The sequence below is a fragment of the Microtus oregoni genome, unplaced genomic scaffold (genome assembly GCF_018167655.1).
Source record: "Microtus oregoni isolate MIOR12 unplaced genomic scaffold, Mior012 000058F_ref0000040, whole genome shotgun sequence".
Classification (NCBI taxonomy): domain Eukaryota; kingdom Metazoa; phylum Chordata; class Mammalia; order Rodentia; family Cricetidae; genus Microtus; species Microtus oregoni.
The window spans coordinates 10,927,818-10,942,780 of NW_024543834.1; positions in this window are offsets into that span (position 1 = coordinate 10,927,818).

The following is a 14,963-nucleotide window of genomic DNA, read 5'->3' on the forward strand; positions in this document are numbered from 1 at the left end:
CAAATGGAAGGGCTATGGTCACTGCATATTCTTCATAGACTTGAAAAAAAACATCTTTGGACTCAAAGGTGGTAATTTCAATCAGGTCATGCTGAGCTCTCCTCTCAAAAGGTGTCTTGTGTCTGCTGTTCTTAGACTCCCTTAGGGGACTGACAGTAGCAAGTATTTCATAAGGAGTACACACATTAATATAGTTTTCTAAAGCATAGAGAGAAAATAGTATCAACATGAGACTATTGTTCTCCATTTAACTTGAGGATGGTAGAGATGTCAAGAAAATAGAGGGAAGTCAAGATTACAGTCCAGATTATGACATAGCAATTGCAATGTTCAAACATATGGATGATTGGTCTTCCTACTAATCTAACCTTAGTGCTAACTCACTTTATGCACATTGATGCATGACTTTCAAATGCCAGACTCTGAGGAAGAAGCATTTTATTCTTTAGCAATCAGCATGGACTCATTACTTTCTGCTCCTCAGGCTGCATGCTTTTAAACACTTCTCTGTGAATTTTATATATTTTTCTCAAATCCAGTGCTCTCCTTCTTTTGCTATTCTTCCCAGGCCTTCCATTTTCCCCTCCAAAATTCACATACTCTTTTTTTTTTTTTTTTTTTTTTTTTTTGAGACAGGGTTTCTCTGTGGCTTTGGAGCCTGTCCTGGAACTAGCTCTGTAGACCAGGCTGGTCTCGAACTCACAGAGATCCGCCTGCCTCTGCCTCCCAAGTGCTGGGATTAAAGGCGTGTGCCACCATCGCCCGGCTTGTTTTGTTTTTGTTTATAATATTTAAAAGATTTTTTCATTTTACATACCAATCACAGTTCCCCTTCCCTCTTCTCACTCCTGTGTTGACAGAGTTTTCTTTCCCACCCAGTCCCACAGTTGTTCAGTCCCAAAGAAACACACAGAGGTCTACATTAATTATAAACTGGTTGGCCTATTATCTTAGGCTTCTTATTAACTCTTATAACTTATATTAACCCATAATTCTTGTCTGTGTTAGCCACATGGCTTGGTACCTTTTATCAGCAAGGCATTCTCATTGTGCTTCCTCTGTGTCTGGGTGATAACTTCAGACTGACTATTTCCTCTTCCCAGTTCTTGTTGCCCCACCTCTACCTCCTGCCCAGTTGCCACTCTTATACTTCCTCCCTGGCTACTGGACAATCAGCATTTTCTTAAAACAATACAAGTAACAGGGTATAAGACTTTTGTCTTACACTCTGGCTCCTTCCCCTTACACCCCTATTTTTTCAGGAGATCTTATTTATTTCCCCTTCCCGAGGGCATCCATGACTGTCTTTCTTAGGGCCCTCATTGTTACCTAGTTTCTCAGGGGTGGCTTCTTTAAGGCAAAGGACATGGTAAATAAGACAAAATAGCAGCCAGCAGAATGGTAAAAGGTCTTCACAAGCCCCAAATATGACACAGGCCTGATCTCCAAAATATATAAAGAACTCAAGAAACTAGACATCAAAATACCAAATAATCCAAATTAAAGATGGGATATAAATCTAAACAGAATTTTCAACAGAAGAATCTCAAATGGCTGAAGTATACTTAAATAATTGTTCAGGATCCTTAATCATCAGGGAAAAGCAAATCAAAGCAACTCTGAGATACCATCTTATACCTGTCAGAATTGCTACGATCAAAAACACTGATGACAACTTGTGCTGGAGAGGGCATGAAGTAGAGGGGAACACTCCTCCATTGCTGGTAGGAGTGAAAACTTGTACAATCACTGTTTAAATTCCTATGACAGTGTCTCAGAAAATTGTGAATCAATTTATCTCAGGACCCAGCAGATTCACACTCATATCACAAGGACATTTGCTCATCTATACTCATAAAAGCATTGTTTGTAATATCCAGAATTTGGAGGTAATTAAGGTGCTCCTCAGCCAAAAAATGGATAAAGAAAACTTGCTACAGTTACACAATGGAGTACTACTCAGCACTAAAAAACAATGACATCTTGAAATTTGCAGGCAAATGGATGGAACTTAAAAATAGCCAACCTGAGTGAGGTAACCCAGCCCCAAAAGGCAAACATGGTATGTACTTACTCACAAGTAGATGTTAGACATAAAGAAAGGAATAAGCGGCTACAATCCACATATTCTCCTTTTTAACCAGCTATGTCCACTCAGTGCTGCCAGTGTACACAAAGGTATTGTACCATCACTCGAAGATTTGAAGCATATAGGGTATATTTCAAAAAGAAACCAGTGCTCTATCCTCTATAATATGAATCTCTATTCCAGACACACAGAAACCTTTTAACGTGTATTTTTTATTTAATATAATTTTATTTGTTAATATTTCCTTATAATATTTTGTTATCATATTCAGACGCTCTTCTCTCCCTATGTCCTCCCAGAGTCACCTCCTACGATCTCAGTCCCATTCGGATTTGAGTCTTTGTTTTGATAATCTGCCAAGTCAAAGTTTTCATGCACATGTATGCATATGTTTGAGTGCATTCATAGGCACATAGTTATCTACCAAAGGTTACAGCCTTGAAGAAAACTAATTTTCTTTCCCAAGAGGCCATCAACTATTGTTAGCACCTCAGTTAGAAATGGAGGGGTCATGATTCCCTTCCGTTTTCCATGCTGGGATCATGTCTGCCTTGATCTCGTGCAGGTCTTGGGCATTTGCTTAAAATTCAGTGCTCTTTAAAGTTCCTCCCCTCATATAACCAAAATCTCCCCCAGTTTTTCTTTCCTTATGAGTACTCACTACTAAATTTGGAAGAGAAGACACTATTTTATGGTCCAGAAAAGAGCACATTTCACAATTCACATGACCAAAGATACCGAGGCAGAGATTGCTCAGTTGGATTATACTTGACACAAAAAGAGCTTTTTCATTGCGATAAAGTGTAATTATACCTCTGATGCTTTACTGCGGTTAATGTTAACTGTGAATGCTTCACATAAGCTTTAGAAGCACTCCCACCTCCTGTCTTCAAGTACCTAACAATTGTGATAACAAGTGTTTACCGAACAACTTCCAACTCTTGGTTATGTATTTGTTCACTTAATATTCTTAGAAACTTGCCAATTACTTTCATTCTAAAGATGGGAAAACTGCAAACCAGTGGGAATAGATGATCTACCTAAGGACAAAATTAAAATGAGTGAACAAAGATTTAGAGTTACATAATGTAAAATTATTGTCAAGGCTGATTAAAATAAAGGTCAGCAGATGACTTAGACTAATGATACTTGGTTAACTTTTCAGTTCCATAGCCTTTATTATCTACAAAGTAGAGAGTCTACAACATTCTTTTTAACATGTATTTTTATTTAATATAACTTTAATTTTTTGATATTTATTTATAATATTTTATAATATTTTCTCTACTTTAGAAGTATTACTAAACTTTATGATGCCATGGATAAGTGCCTACTGCTAGCTTATTTCCAGTCATCCAGGAAGATACCTTCTAATAAATGAAAAGCTATGTCTAGTTTTTGTAACAGTATTTGTAGATAGTGTTGAGAAGTAGACAAGACAATTGGCCCAAGGTCACCATCCAAGTGATTACTCAAACAAGAACCTTCTGAAAAGTTATTGTGTAACCAGACTAGACCCATATTCCAGGTCCTCATGAGAACTCACAAGAAAGATATTCAGTCTGTATTTAAATTTAAGCTATGATTCTGTTGCATCTTCCAGTGCATTTCTGAGCAGCTAATCTAAGCCACTGATGATGTAAATAAAACATTCAGTTTCCTTGCAGAAATGCTACCCCCATCCTTCATGCAATAATGCAGCGCTTTGTAACAAGCTTTATAATGAGGCTATGAATTAAAGTGATGCATTACTTTTCAGTGGTACAATATGCATCACAACAGCCTGTATTAACAATTTAAAACCATATAATGTGCTTTATAAGCTAATAAAGTATTTGCATCTAAATGATTTATCAAATATGAATAATGCATCCAGAAATAACTTACAGGAACAGGGCCAGCCTCCTCTGCTCCTTCACTGGCTGTTTTCTCCTGGAGTTGAAACTGAACATGCGTGGACTCGGAGTTTTGAGCTCTAGACAACAGACTCTGCTCTGCGGCACTATGCCAGGGTTTTCTCCAGGGTCTCCTATCTATTCTCCCATTCCCTATGTTTCAACAACACTTCCTCCCCTTTACTACTTCTGCTTCTATCTCTACCCTATTATCTTCCTCTCTGGACTTTTCTTCCTTTTAAGATGTTTATCATTCAGTTATTATTTTTCTGAGACTTAATACATAAACACAGTGTTAATAGAATTTCCTCTCCCTCTCCTCTCTTTAATTCCTCCTATCGCTATCCCCTCTAAAATTCATGTCCTTTTCTTGTTTAATTATTGTTGTTAAAAACACGCACACACACAATGCTGTGATCATTTCTTGTTGTTTGCATGCACGTGTGTTTAGAGCTGACAACCTGGGATTAAATCACCTATCAGAGGCCCCTGATTGTAGAATGATTCTCCTTCTCTCAACAGCCATTAAGTCTACCTAGGGATGGGACCTGTGATATTTCCTCTACCATGTTTGCATGTCAATTGGTATTGGTATTTCTTAGGTTCTGTTTAGATATCCATGCTGTTGTGATCTTATGAGTACCATTTTCCTGTCATATATTATTTATCTATATTATCATGTTATATAGAATTTTTAAAATTGTTCTTTGCATTTTGAACCATTATAAACTTCTGTAATGGTCTCTATCTGCTGTATAAAGAAGCATCTTTGGTAAAAGATGACATATATACCAGGAAACTCAATAGGGACTGTGGTGGGGCCCTCTAGAGAGGGGACTAAAAAAACACAGGTGCTGTTGGAGGGATATGGAAAAAAGAGGGAGAGTTTAACAGGGCATTGGAGAGAGGGTGATACAGAAGAGAAATAAACAGGAGGGAGGAGGAATAAATACCACTAAGGGTGCTTGAAAAAGCCATACAGATTATTATTTCATGCTAACTTAAAATTATTACACACACTTGAGGTGCCACTTGAGGTGATAATGCTCCCACCACAAAAATACGCAGAGTAACAAACCCCTATAGTATTCATGGGAAACCTCCTCTCGAGTTGTTGGCTAAAAGAATCTAAGAGTATCCCAAAACATTATGAATACTGTCGTTGCTCTTGGTGCCTCCAAGAACTTAAATATTAAGACCCTATTGCTGAAGATACCACACACTTCAGATCTAGAACTTGGAAGAATTAAAATGGATCTGAAATGGGAGCCTACTCCTTAACAACTAGTTCTGAATACCAGAAGGAGCTATGGCAAGCTTCCAAAAGGAAATAGTAATAAATTATATGACCCAGCTGCAACACCTACAAACCACAGCCATGTCCAGAATGGCAAGATATTCTGAAAGGTTAGGTAGTGGCACTTACATCCTGGGGACTGCCAACAGACCATCTAACTCAAGTTAAGACCCACTTAGTACAAGAGAAATCATCCTGGTTGTTTAGTTTAGTCTACTACCAAAGGCTGAGAATGTATTACTGCCATCTCCCCAAACCAGTATAGTTTCCAGTTGCATTCTAAATATTTATCCTTATGTCCATAGACAAGTGCAGCTCTCATGTAACATATGTTATGGACATCATGGGGAATTATAGACTATTTCCATGTAAGAGGAGATAAGAGGAAATATATGCAGTTGATAAAACAGTCAGAAAATACACAGATGTGAGGACTCAGATGGCTCATAGCCCAGAAAGAGAGCAGATCTAATGATTTGCAGACTTTTAGACATATTCACATATGAGGATAAACTTTGTTCTCATCCCTAATACAAGCAAGTTTTCCTACTCAGATTTTAGTCTGAAAAATTGTCTTTGTGAATTCTAACATGAATTTCTGGAACTTCAAAACAAGGTATTCCTTAGCCTGGGCTTCATGACAAAACTTGTCTTAGAAAGAACATATGACTTATGGACTCTAGACCAACAGCTTGGAAGCCTGCATGGGACTCAGCTAGGTCCTCTGCATGTGTGCGACAGTTATGTAGCCTTGTCTGTTTGTGAGACCCCTGGCAGTAGGACCAGGATCTATACCTGGGCTGACTTTTAAGAGCCCATTCCCTGTGGTGGGATTCCTTGCTCAGGCTTGTTGTAGGGAAACAGGGGCTTGGTCCAGCTTCAACTGAATATGCCAGGCTTTGTTGACACCCCAGGGGAGGCCTTCCCTTTTCTGAGGAGTGTCTGGGAGGGGGTGGATTGAGGGGAGATATTGCAGGGAGATGGAGGTGGGGATGGAGGAAGAACTGTAGTTGGTATGTAAAATGAATAAAAAATTATTTAAAGCCTAAAAAAGAAGTGAACATATATGTATAATAAATAGAAGCTCAGTGGAAAAATTTACAAGAGTTCATGTCCCTGTTTAAGAGGAAACCAGTTAACTCATTAGAACACCATCAAACAGTCCAGATAAACTGAATTTCCAAAGATTAGGGGTTCCTGTTAGGAGATAAAGGACAAGCAGAAAATAACTGCAAGAATACACTCATTGGAGGCCAAAGTTTTTAGGAACAAAAACTCTCTATAGATGTGTAGAATATGTGTGGGAGCTGAAAAGGGATCAAAATCTAGAGGAGCGCAAGCTACAGTCTGATGCTGCAACATAAAATCTAACTCTCATATAGGAGAGTAAAAAGGGGAAGACCCCTAGAACATTAGAAACTGTACGAATGAGAAGCAAAGCATACAAAATTTTCAACAGATTCTCCAAAACTCCATCTATAAATTAAGACACCAGCATTCGAAAAATAGCAACTCATCTCTGAGACATAAATGATCTCCTAATTATCTCTATGGTTTAATTTCCAAGATTCAAAAAAAAAAAAAAAACTCAGGACCGCGAGGGGTGCACCCACACACTGAGACAACCGGGATGGTCTATTGGGAACTCACCAATGCCAGCTGGCCTGGGTCTGAAAAAGCATGGGATAAAACCGGACTCACTGAACATAGCGGTCAGTGAGGACTACTGAGAACTCAAGAACAATGGCAATGGGTTTTTGATCCTACTGCACGTACTGGCTTCAAGAAAACAATATGACAGTCAGTATACCACTAACCATGATGAACAAAGTGCTAACAAATAAAATTCATTAACATACTTAATATTTTACATACTTTGACCAAATGAGATTTATCCAAAGAATGCTGGTGTGACTGGTGTGTGGTAAGGAATCAATCACTGTGATACATCAGCTGTTTAAAATATGGTCATCTTATTGGATGGAAACAATCATCAGGTAAGCCAAAAACCTTTCCAACATAACGCTGAGTAAATGGAAAAAGGAAAAGAAGAAAACTCCTTAAACTTGAGATGGGGGATTTATGAGGAAGTCACTGTAAGACTGTACTGGGCAATGCAAATGTGATGTCTTTTCCTGCTGAAGTCAACTCCATTCCCAATTGCACCTGAAAGAATAAACATAAACAAGGAGGTGGAAGAATTTTAAAAGGAAATCACAAAGCATCAGTGAAGATATTTAAACAAAACAAACAAACAAAGATAACCATTCCAAAACCACCCTACTGTCCGTTAATGTTAAAATGTCAATGCTAACCAAGGTCATTGGCAGATTCAACGAAAATTCCCAGTATCAAAAAACCCAGTTTTTTTTTTTGTTTATTTGTTTGTTCTTTTTTGTTTTGTTTTGTTTTCGAGCATTGGAAAAGATAATTTTCTAAAGGACTTGAATGGTCAAACTATACAAATAAGAACACTACTGAAGGGCTCATACTTCTCAATTCTGATACATACTCAATAATTGCTGGGATGGAAATATGTTGGTTCTAGCACAAGGATGCACAGGGAGACCAGAGACTAGCAGAATGGAGCTACAAAGTCACTGATAAATCTCTATGTCTGATCTTCAGTTTTCTTTGATGTGGGATTCCCCTCTGAATGCTGTAAAGACCATTGGTTAATAAAGAAACTGTCTTAGGCCTGTAATAGAGTAAAGTAGAGTTAGGTGGGGAGAACTAAACTGAATGCTGGAAGAAAGGAGACAGAGTCAGAGAGAAGCCATGGAGCCACCACCAGAGAGACATGCTGAAACCTTGCTGGTAGGCCACAAGCCTCGTGGTAAATTATAAAATAATGGAGATGGGTTAATTCTACAAGTAAGTGCTAGCTAGCAATATGCTTCAGTAATTGGCCAAGCAGTGATTTAATAAATACAGTTTCTGTATGATTATTTTGGGCGTCTGGGCAGCTGAGAAACAAACATGCAGCCCCATTACTACATTTCTCTCATTGTTTGTTATTCTTATCAGCATGTTTAAGAATCTTCAAAATTATTATTAAGTTTAGCTATTTGTGTAAGCTCAACTTTGTCTCCTTTTTGGGAGGGGGTCTGCTATACGTATTAGTTTGTCAAATTTATTCTAAAGAGTAATATTTTAATCTTTGGGATTCTTATCTTCTCTCAGGAAAATATTGGAAAAAGGAGTTTGGCTGAGCTTGTTTTTTAAAAAGCTAATGAGGGGATTCTTGTAGGTTGATTTGGGGAGGGATTATTCAATGGGGAAGGAAGAGCCTTAGCAGATATTGGGGCAATATAGTATATTTATGTACAAGAGAATGGAGTTACACTCTCAATTCCAAGCAATATGCATAAATTAACAATAAATAAACTAATGACTGGAATAAAGAGGTTTAAATAATGAAACTGATGGAAGAAAACTTAAGAGTAAATCCTCATGACCTTAGATTTATCAACAGATTCCTAAGTAAGGAACACAAATTGCAAGGCAAGGTAAAAACAAATAGAAATTAATAAACATAAAAATGCCTATACTTTAAAAAGCATTATTAAAAGAAGTAAATAAAAAGCATGGTTAATAGAGACTTTATAGTATCTATATATGTAAAGAATTCTGGGAATCAACAGCAGATTGTAAACCAACTACTTTTAAAAGTACTGATGAATTTATAGAGACATTTCGTTTTTCCAAAAGTACTATTAAAAGACTCATGAAATATATGAAAATATACAACGTTATTAAGGAAAGCAGAAATTAAAATTATTATATTTTACCACCACAAGCATATAGGGAAGGTCAATTGTGAAAAGTGGGAAATATCAAGTCTGGGCTAGGAAATAGCAAAATGAGATATTATGGGTGAAATTGCTATATGGTCTGGGAAATATGTAGAAAAATTAGTGTTTTTTTAAATAGAATAGAATTGTCATATAAATACAAATTTAGGCATTGATCTAAAGTAGTTAAATAATAAATGCTCATATGGATAGGTGTGCATTTACAGCAGTATATTTACTAAAGGAAACACACACACACAATCAATCCAAAGACATGATCTCTGTGTGTGTGTATATCTGTCTGTCTCTATCTCTTTGTCTCTCTCTCTCGCTCCTCTCTCTGTTTACAACATTCTCTTTGTCCCATTAACAACATGAAAAGCAGCAAAACACAGACTTATATTACATCTTGGGATATATGTCTGCAAACTATGCTTAGCAAGAAGAAATAAAACAATATATATGACATTTTCTCTTTCTTTGAGATCATAAGAAAATTGCAACATTTCCCCATTTCCTCCCTCCAAACCCCCATATGCCCCTCCCCACCCTCCTTCAAATGCATAGTGTCCCTTTTTTACTGTGTTGTTGCACACATACATGTACATGTGTATGCATGTACTGAAATAGAATCTGTTCAGTCAGTTCAGCCTTACTTGTATGCATGTTTTCACGGTTGTTCATTTGGAAATGCACCTCAAATTATGGAATAAAGCAAAACAAAAAACGTTCTTAAATTTGATGTAGGTTATCCATAAGAAATATATTTGGCATCCTATTTACTGTTACTAAATGTTTGCATGTGTTTCCACTAAGTTTGAGAAAAATTTCTCTTATTTATTTCTACTAAGTATCGCACTATGAGTGCTGTGAATTTAAAAAAGAGCGAGAAGAACAGGTGGTACAAAAGAGCTAAAGAAGAAATAACCATTATTTTTCAATGATGGTTTACTTCATATGCACAAGATATAAAATGTACAGAAATATTCTCGAATGAATAATTGAATTTAGTAAAGTAGGATACATGGTCAGTGCACAAGAAATTAATTATAGTTCTTGAATAGACAATCCCTGACATTAATTTTATGACATGGCAGTGATGTAAAAACTATAAGCAGAAAAAAAATGCATTCAGTAAAAATGGAAGTTGTTTTCTAGCCTAACAATGTGCTAGAAGATGCTCTCGGAATACTGCCCATTCATTCTAAATCATGGGCTACCAGTTGGCTTATAGAGTGTGTGTGTGCACGTGCGTGTGCGTGCATGTGTATAAACCATCCATTCTTTCTTGTTATTTATTTATTTCATTTTATTTTATTTTATTTTGCTTTTTCGAGACAGGGTTTCTTTGTGGTTTTGGAGCCTATCCTGGAACTAGCTCTGTAGACCAGGCTGGTCTCGACTCACAGAGATCCGCCTGCCTCTGCCTCCCGAGTGCTGGGATTAAAGGCATGCGCCACCACCGCCTGGCTCCATCCATTCGTTCTGATGTTGTCTTGCTAAGTTGAAATGCTTGGTAAATAAAGTGCATTTTCTTCAAATCAGGGACTCATTGGGATATAAATGCATCCCAAGGCTCAAACATCTGTAAAACCATGAACTGTTTATAAGTTATAATGTGGTTTGTATATTAATATTTCCTAAAACACTTACAAGCCCAATAATTAATCAGATGAAAGATTTGTAAAACCTTAGAATTGAAAACTACCTAATATTGACAAGAAAACCTAAAAAATCTCAAAAGGGAGAGAGATATGTCATGTATATAGATTAGAAGATTGAGAATTGTTAAGATGTCAATTTTCAAGCAATTTTCTATAAATAAATCCCAATTGCAGTTAAGCTCCACTAGGCTTTTGTTGTTGTTCCCGAAGAAACCGTTAAGCTGATTATAAGCTTTATAGTGAAAAGCATATTATCTGAAGTACCCAAGAATAATTTGGAAAAAAAAAGGTTTAAATTGGAGGGCTTATATTACCTGATTTCAAACATTAATATCTAGTGACAATGACAGTGTAGTATTGAGGTAAGAATAATGGGAATTTTCAATCTTCTATAAATACTCATTAGAATTAATTTTTGGCAAGTTTCAAACAGTTCAGCAGGGAAAGAAAAAAAATTTAAAAATTTTGATGCATGATGGAGCCTCCAGAATTCTGTTTGTAATAATTGACTACATCTTCTCACCTGTAAATATCTTAACATAAACATTAGAACAGTAATTTCTTGAAAGAAATGGTCTAGGGGATGTCTTCATGACATTAGAATATTAAGAAAAGCTTAACCAAGATAATATCAGAAAGCCAAAAAGCATTGAAAAAGAGAATAAAGTATTGTTAAGTTTAAAATTCTCCTTTTCAAAAGGCAACTTTGAAAGTGGAAGGTAATCCAAAGACTGAAATGAGTATTACTTATTATGTCATATATACATTTGTATAGGATAAATATTTAATATAAATGTTTAAAGAACCACAAATCTGTAGGTGAAGGAAAGGCACATTGATCAAGACCAAAGGGAAAAGAGGAAGACGAGAACAAGACAATCAATAGAAATGAAAAAATAGGAATAAAAATGTACAAGGTATTGGATATTACACAAGTAAGAACACGAAACTGCAGTAAATGTTTGTATAGATCAGTGGTTCTCGACCTGTGGATCACAACTCCTTTGAGACTGAACTCTACTTTCACAGGGGTTACCTAAGACCACCAGAAAACATGGAAACTTGTATAATGATTAATAACTATAACAAAACTACAGTTTTGAAGTAGCAACAAAAATAATTTTATGGTTGGGGCTCACCAAAACACAAGGACCTGCATTAGGAAGGTTGAGATCACTAGTATAGAGAATCATTTATCAGGAAATGAAATTACAGCCATGGGGATCTGGCAATGTAGCTCAGCTGGCAGAGCCCTTGCCTCAGCTGCAGAAAATCTTGAGATTGATTTTAGGCTCACAGGGGATGGCCTGTGATTCTAGGACTCTGGAAGTAGAAGCAAGGAGATCAAGAATTCAAGGTCATTCTCAGCTACATAATGAGTCCCTGGTGAGTTGGGACTACATGAGATACTGTGTCAAACAAATTAAAAAAGATAATCACAAGCACAGAGAAATACTCTTCACCATGTGTAGCTGAAGTACGAGGAAAATGATGAACAAAATCAATTACTGACAAGCCCATAAAAACAAGTACCATCGCCTTGTTGCTGAGAGGATGAAAATGGTAGAGGCATGTTGAAGGACCATTAGCAGTTACTTGTAAATTCTCTTAGCTAGCTATCCTACTTCTGTGCCATTGTCCACAAGCACACATGCACACTTCTCACAAAATACCTTCTTAGCATCCTTATTGAAAATGTCACCAAGCTAAATAGAACCAAAATATTCTCAACAAGAGAATGTCTGAGCAAGTGTAATGCATTAATACCAAGTGCTAAGGGTATATAAGAGTGAATTACGGGTAAAGGCAACATAAGAATGAATTAAAAAGCACCCATTGAACCGAAGAAATCAGATACAAAAGGGTAAATACAGTATAATGCCATATGTATGAAAGTCAAGAACAGTAAGGACAACTGTAAGGTTCGGTTCCTGAAATAATAAATAATTACCTCGGGGTTATCATGCACAAAAGAAGAGGGGAGGGCAATAATGGACATGAGAAATGTTTAAATCCTGTTTACCGCAGTGGTAATATGCATCAATTAAGTTGTAAGAAGGGATGAACCTTGGGGTTGGAGAAATGGCTCAGGAGAAAGTACTCACTGCTCTTCCATGGATCCATGGATTCAGAGTTCAGTTTGCAGCATTCTCATCAATTGGCTCAGGGAAGCATGTAGCTCTCGTTCTAGGTCATCCAATGCCCTCTTCTGCCTCTGCAGGCACCTGCACATGCACAGCATATACACCTATGGACACATAAATAAAAAAAAATCTTAAAAAATGAAGTGATGATTTTAGCTTCCTAAGACCTATGCATTTTATTAGATATGAACTATACTCAAGTAGATTCCTACCCAATGAAAACATAAAGTCACCATGACAATAAATATAAATTAATCTGTTATTCCTTAGCTTTACCTTTATGGCAAAATTGCCCCATAAGGAAGGGAAGTGGATATCAGGTTTTGTTTTTTTTTTTTTTAACACAAATAATGACAGTTTATGTTTCAAAGAATTAGTTTTTGGCAGTTCAGTGCTCATAATAAATGCTTTACTACATTTAACATCTACTAAGGGCTTATTCCTTTGCAAGTAAGCAAAAAAAAAAAAAAAAACAGGAGCTTAAACAACCTGCCTAACGTCACAGTAAATAGGGATACAGGAATTAATCTATGTGCCTCCTGAATCTCTTCCTTTTGCCCCTGATCTTATCTCCCTTCACCAAACGAAACAGCTGTTCCTAGAAATGGAGATGGGGGAGGGAGGTGCTTGAAATTCAAAAGGAAAATAGAAAAATCAACTCAGAGAGATGACATTAAATTTCTCCAATGAATCATTCAAACCATTTAGAAATCAGGAAAAAATGCAATATAAGCAACAATGTAATAGCAGGAAGCTCTCTTTAGCATAGCAAAAAAAAAAATGGAAAGACACTGTAATGACACATGCTGGGAAGATGTGCTCAGATAAGAACTCTAACACATGGGTTTTATCAAGGTCCTCAGACACTGTGGAAATTATGCTCGTGGTCCTTCATGAAATTAAGTGGGCATATGCTTTATAATTATAATTAATCACTCCCATTCCTGAGCACATATTGTAGAGAATTTCAATAAGGGACCTGTTCAAAGTAGTTGAATGCAATGATGTGTGTGTGTGTGTGTGTGTGTGTGTGTGTGTGTACCCATGCATGTATTGTAAGTAAGGATAAATAGTAGGATGGATAAGTAATGCCTCAAATATCCAATATAAATATAATATAAAGCTGCAGGCTTTAAATTTATGCAAGTAAAACTATACATTCCAAACAAAAAATTGCAATGTAAGTATTTGTATTTATCCTAATGGACATATATACTTTACATTGGCATCCCTGGTTGGGAAAATTAATTAAAACAGTTCAGAAATAGAAGGAACATTACAAGAAAAAAAGCAATGCTTTCTCAGATTAATAATAAAATTTCTGGACACAAAAACCTGAAGCTAAGATGTGTTATTGAGTCCACTCCAGAAACAAGTTTCAGTCCAATCTAAATACTTGAACATGCTTCTAGAGAAAGAATTACACTCCAAACATGCAGTTTCAAAGTATGTTTCTGTATCTAAGGTGCATGTGCTTTCTGGAAATAGTTCTGGTGGTGGGTAAATAAAAATCTTTGCTTCCAACTTCGGACTAGAATTACAACTCCATCCCACCCCTGGTAAGTCTTGATAGAGTACTCACACTTTGCAGACTTAGATTGTATTTGTTGAGGTCCATCTAGACATGCTATCTGGAAACACCTGTTTAGGGAAGGGGCTTGGAGGTGAGTCACACTTCTTTTATTACCCAAATTGTGAAATAATTAAGGAAATACAGCTTCTGTAGAGACTGGCCTACATGACAATGAGAGATGTGTCTTGCCTACCCTCTGACTCTTCTCCATGTGGTGTCTCGGGCTGATGGATGCCCTTCAAACATTTCTCCAGCTTTAGACAACCAAGTACATTAAATGGTCACATGTATTGGACTCAGCTTACATCATTCATTTCTGGCGTTGCACTTCTTAAGATTGGCTTTCGTTTAGATTGCTGTTGAGATATGTGCCTTCTAATAAATAGTGCTGCTTATGAGACCACTATTCCATTAAGGGCAAACAAATGACAGTGTCAAATGAATGGTTGAATGAACACCATGTTTCATACTCAACTTGATGGTAGGCATAAGATAGAGCGGATTCTT